At 46.8% G+C, this 5,966-nt stretch overlaps 1 non-coding gene across 1 annotated transcript; it reads right to left on the bottom strand.

Annotated features, from left to right (window-relative positions):
• Positions 1-2,625: 2,625 nt before the first annotated feature.
• Positions 2,626-2,698, bottom strand: TRNAV-AAC (transfer RNA valine (anticodon AAC)). Its single transcript has one exon. It is a non-coding gene; the product is annotated as a tRNA-Val (tRNA).
• Between the last annotated feature and the right edge of the window lie 3,268 nt (positions 2,699-5,966).

Below are 5,966 nucleotides of genomic sequence, written 5' to 3'. Positions count from 1 at the left end.
TCCTGTAGGAATTCGATTCTGGTATTTTGGTGTTTTATGTATGAGTATACGGTGTAGCGCTTTCTCGGTGTGTGTAGGCCCCTGACATTGAGTGTAAGGACATTAATGTCCGACTGTTGTGTTGCCATTATCCAACATCCTTGTTATGGTATTCAGGGGGGGGGGCTGCAGTTAGTTATATCTCCAATCCAATAGCCCTCTTGTTGGGGGAAGCACCCATGTGACCCGTCAAAGTACTGTCTAATGGGTTTCGTGTACCCTGACTAGTGCCATGCTATGAGGGGGGTGGGACGGTAGTAAACTGGGGTTAGAACTAATGGAACTGGGGCCGGGAAACAGTCCCAATACATAGGACACATCGCCGGTGGCGATATATCCAAACATATTCCCTGCTAGGGGAAAAGGTGTAACAAGAATCTGTGGGGGTGGCAGTGTGTGTGCACGCGAGACTGCGCGCGCCGCTGGTTTCGCCGTCATTGCGGGGATGGTGGTCGGGAGGCATGAGGCGTGAGGTTCCCAACGTCTGAGTGAGGCCACTGGCACGGATTCACTCGACCGCAGGCGCCATCTTGAGTCTCGGCGCGCGTCTCCGGTGGGCTGATCATCGTTTCCCATAGCTGTTGTGCAGGTTGCCAGGGACTGCGGGATCGCTTCGGCCGTCGGGTATGTTCCGACTGTAGATTTCGATGTGTGTGGCTCTCGGCGACCACGAGAACCGGGTAGGATGCCGGCCCAATCGCGGAGCCTCAGCGGGACACAACCGCCATCGTGGCTTGCTTAGCCAGGCCTCGTTTAATAAAGTTCATTAGTATGTTTGCAGCCTTATCCTAATAAATGGCCTTTTACGCTTCTGTACAGCTTAGAGTGTGGTGATTGCACGAGCATCTCTTCCACAGCTCATCGGGGGCTGAAAGAGGGCGAGTTGCTTCTTCTTTGAAAGTTCCCTTCCCTTACACATGCCTGGGAGGCTGAGGAGAGAGAGGCCCCTCCCCTGGGCCTCGCAGTGCTGCAGCACAGGCGCGAGGCACAGGCGGGGCTGGGGGGACACTGGTGCGAGGCCCATATTGGTGGGCAGAGTGCGGGGCCCTGGACAGCTGCGCATGCCTAGCGCCAGCCCTGTGCTGTGAGTGTGAACATGGCCGTTTGCACCAGTGCCTGTAGAGCCTGTATTGACAGTCATGCGTGCGCATGCCCGTTTGCACAGGTTCCTGTAGAGCCTCTGATGTGTTTCGGCGCTCTTAGCTGTTTTTACCACTGCCTGTAGAGCCTGTAATATCTGAGTGTGTTCTTAGCTGTTTGTGCCACTGCCTGTAGAGCCTGTAATATCTGAGTGTGTTCTTAGCTGTTTGTGCCACTGCCTGTAGAGCCTGTAATATCTGAGTGTGTTCTTAGCTGTTTGTGCCACTGCCTGTAGAGCCTTTAAAGCCGGAGGAGGGGCTGCTGGGTCCCTTGTCCTGTGCCAGTGTGCTGTAAACAGGTGCCCGCACAGGTATGTTTGCCAGAGAAGGGTTGTGTTAGTTCTGTTAATCTGTCACGGTGCAGAAAGGTTGCACAGTTGAGTCATGACACCTTTTAAAGCCATCTGGGTCAGAGGTCACCTGCTCAGTGTTTTCTCTGAGCGGGTTCCCTCACACTGTGCATGGATTTACTTCGATGACGTCACCACCGCGTCACATCTGTGTTTCATCTTCTAGCAATATCATCAAAATGCAATCTGTGGTTGGGTGACTTGAAACCCTCCTGCCTCTGTGCGCTCTCAGAATGGGAGCCGGTTTATGAAAACAGACTGGGGCGCCTGGAACTCTTACAGTGAGAGTCCAGGCGCTGGATTCAGGGGGGCTGGAGTGTGCAGTGTGAGTTTAGGGAGGTTGAAATCCCACATGGACCGAAGATAGAAAGTACTCCCGAGATAACACGAACACTGTGCACGTCATAGAGAAGAACAGTGCCCCGTCCGCTTCTCAGAAGCCCGGATAGCTCAGTCGGTAGAGCATCAGGCTTTTAATCTGAGGGTCTAGGGTTCAAGTCCCTATTCGGGCGATTCAGCTGTTTTATTGTTATTCAGCAGAATTGAAATGGAGGTTTTGAACCGAAAATGATTTTGCTTTTTACTCTTTCATTTCGATCGCTCTAACTTTCCTCTGTTGTCATTCGGGTTTCTTAAGACAAGCAGCGAATCCACCTATTATAGAAGTTTCCACTTACATTTAAGAATCAGACACTGCTTTCTGCCCACGCGGCCAACTGTGACGCCCAAAATTCTGCATTTAATACATTTATGGTCTCAGTGATTGAAAACGTAGGCAAAGCCCTCTGATCACAAGCAAACTTCTAATTTATACCAAACCACACGTCCTGCCAGTGCTGCCAGGGGGCCGTGTCGAGCTTTGACACCAGTTTATATTTTATTACCCTTATGATTGTCTGCTCGCTTTTCGGTGGAACACCTGATACACTGTTTGTAACAATGTGTCAAGATGATTTCTCCACTAGGGAGGGGAGAATTGTTTTCCATCTGACCCCACTTTTTATTTCCAGAACTTTTACTTTTTTGCCACAACTTGGATTAAATTCTACTAATAAAGTAATTAACTGTTGTGAGTTACTTTTTTCAAAGGAAAAAAGTGTTTCCGCCCGGTCTCGAACCGGGGACCTTTCGCGTGTTAGGCGAACGTGATAACTACTACACTACGGAAACCCATGGGATGTGCAGATTTGCTACCCCCCATTTAATTCCTGTGTATTTAGAACAGATGAGCAAATATAGTCCCAGATTCCTTAATAAATCTCTTTTCCCCCCAGAAACATGAGTTTCTTGGAGGCAAAGAATATCAATTTGTAACAAATGTATAATTTTAGCAAGGATTCCTCTCTTTTTACCATCATTGAGACCATTAACATTAAGGGTACAAATTCTAATTTCCCTACCCATCAGTGAAAATAATATTTGAATATCGGCAAGTCCTCACCAGAAACCAAACATTTATTATTCTTACCATTTGAACATTTATTTATTAGAAATCTCCTTATAATACTATTGTCAAGACTTATAATGAGACAAATCAAGCTATCTGAAAAAAAAACCGTACAAAATAAGTACCAAAATATACAAGTTTTGCTTGGTTCCAGTTGCTGTTGATTTACACCCCCACCACCAACCCCCGATTCCACCCACACACACCCACACCCCCAACCCACCTTATGAGGAACAGGGACAGCCAGTCCCTGGGATCACCGAGCGCTTGCCCCCCCCGCCTCCCATCTGACTCGAAGGAAAAAAAGAAGATTTAAAGCTAAACAAGAGAAAAAAAAAGGGCAAGCAGATTGTCAGCCTAATCCGACCTAACCCAGCCAGGACCAGCCTAAAAAATCTAAATCAGCAAAGAGTCATCGTAGTTAGATACACTCAAAATAAAACTATGTATAACAACACACGATAATGCTTATCTATACGCCTTTAGCAGCATATGTAACAAACAGTCATAAAGAAGCTAGTTAATCTTTGGCGACAATCTCAGACACAAAAAATCTCATTTGTCCTTTTACAGTAACTTTCAGTTTGGCCGGATTCTGAAGGTAGACTATAGCACCCTTTTCTTGAAAGCCAGAGATTAGCTGTCTAAGATGCCAACGTTTAGACACTGTTGCCTGGCAAAAGTCGGGTCTCACAAAAAAACGACACCCTTTTGCAGAACGTTTTTTATCAGGTCTGGCTGAATCAAATACGGCTTCTCTGGCCAAAAAGTTACTAAACGTAACCAAAATCGTTCGTGGATAGTCCCCTTCTTTTGGCTTTGATTTTAAAGAAAAAGGAAAACGATGGGCACGTTCGATAACCACTTGCCAATCCCAAGAAGTAAGTTCAGGAAATGCTGAGGAAAATAGATCACACACAAATTTGTGAACATCAGATCCACCTAAATTTTCTGGAACACCCAGAACTCGTAGATTGTTCCTCCGAGACTGATTTTCAAGCTCGGTGAGTTTAAAGCTAATATCGTCTCGGTGTGCTTTAACTTGTTTAAGTTCAGTTTTTTGAGTAGCAACTTCATCTTCTAAGGTGGATATTCTATTCTCAGCACATCGTCAAAGTCAGTAATAAATAATGCAGCAATCACACACGCTAGTGATTCGCCAAAGGGTGCTCCCTTTACTAGAATTCCCCGGTCATTGCTAAATTTTACACACATTCAATTAATTTATACAAAATAAAATGTATAGGTCCAAATGTTAGCTATATTTTTTAAAAGAAACCTAGAGTCCCTCTATGTGTAGCCAATGTCAAACTGACAACGTGCGCACATTTAGGGATACAATAATGGCCAGCTCCCTTATGTGGAAGCCCTGCACCGTAAATGTGTGGCACATGCGGCGCCTAGAGGCGGCACATCACAGGTCCAGGGATGCTGAGTCTTACACAGTGGTCGAAGTGGGGGAAAAAAAGTAGGGGAACAGTGGGCGGAGAATCAGAGGGCGGGAATAACCCAAGGATTGGATCTGTAGGTGGAGCCAGAGGTGTGGCCAGAATGCACATACATCCCAATTTTTAGTATTTGTTTGGCATTTCACTGCCCAGTTTAATCAACCAATGGATACACATGATTATTTAAGGTTATAATGAGTTATTGACATTAAAATATATTCACAAAGTGGGATGTTCTTCTAATCAGAGAATGTACCAAATACGATAAAATGTGGAAACACAAGCTATTTGTCTCCGAGCGGTGGAGTTTCTGTCATCAGCACTTCTCCCTTTTTCCACAACAGCAGTTCAAACATGAATGGCAAAATATCCTAGTTTGCAAATGTTTTCTCTAAAATTATGGCTCTGACATAGTTGCCCCATAATGCAAGATCTGCTGCATGATCTGACCATTTAAACTAATAAATTGTTTGTAGCTCAAACATATCAAAAGTTAATAAAAAATGTGACTTGTGTTGCTGCGGAGGGGATGGCCTATTGCAAAGGTTGACTGGTCACCTTTCTCACTGCTGCGTTTGTATGTTACACTGGTACTAATAAGGCAAAATCTTTCCAGAGACTGTTAGCATGTGTACACACGTCAAAATAATAAAATATCTGGAAATATACTGCATTACACTGCAGCCTTTTTTAAATGCATAATTTAGTCAACACTATGGCATAATTTTGTCATCCTTCGCTGCATAATTAATTCCAGTGGCCCCACAGCAGGAGCACAGGTTAAACGTGATTGTAAATGAAGCAGGGAGACTGTGAAGTTTGCGAACTTAGGGGCTCATTAGGATTGCGGATAATCCGCATCCTCGGCCCGGAGGATGCAGATTATCCGCTGCGGACTGGAAAAAGACCCCCCGCCAGATTAGGATGCCTGGGGGATCTATTTTCCGTCCGCCGCTTTTCCGCCGCGGTCACCTTCCGACCGCGGCGGAAAAGCTCTAACATGGCTGGCGGTGTCTATAAGACACCGCCAGCCATATTACGATAGCTGCGGACATATGCCTTTCCACGGCCGCATTTCCGCCGTGGAAAGGCATACAGTGTTGTCTTCGGGGGCCCGTTGTGGGCCCCCAGGGATGAAGAGGGGGTGGGGGGTGCACATGGGGGGTACCTATGATACACCCCTGCCTTTGCGTGCACGAAGCGGCAGGTACCACGCTGTGCCTGCAGCTTCGTGCACGCAAAGGAAAACATGTTTTTTTTAACATTGCGGCGTGTGCTGCTTCAAGCAGCACCCGCCGCAATGTTAAAAATACAGGATGTGACCGCCAGGGTGGCGGTCACATCCTAATTAGCACGGAGGGTCCGCCGCTGCGGACGGTCCCTCCTCCTCTGGGGTGGCGGACAGATGCAGGTCCGTCTGCCATCCTAATCAGCCCCTTAGTTTGGTGTGCGTGCAAATCCTGCATTGTCAATCCCTAGTGAGTTGCAGCTACTACTGCTGAAACGAGGCCAATGGAGGTACCTATGGGTGAGGCAGACTGGC

This window comes from Lissotriton vulgaris, chromosome 1_1, assembly GCF_964263255.1.
Source record: "Lissotriton vulgaris chromosome 1_1, aLisVul1.2, whole genome shotgun sequence".
NCBI lineage: Eukaryota > Metazoa > Chordata > Amphibia > Caudata > Salamandridae > Lissotriton > Lissotriton vulgaris.
This window is presented reverse-complemented; position numbering and strand designations above follow the sequence as displayed.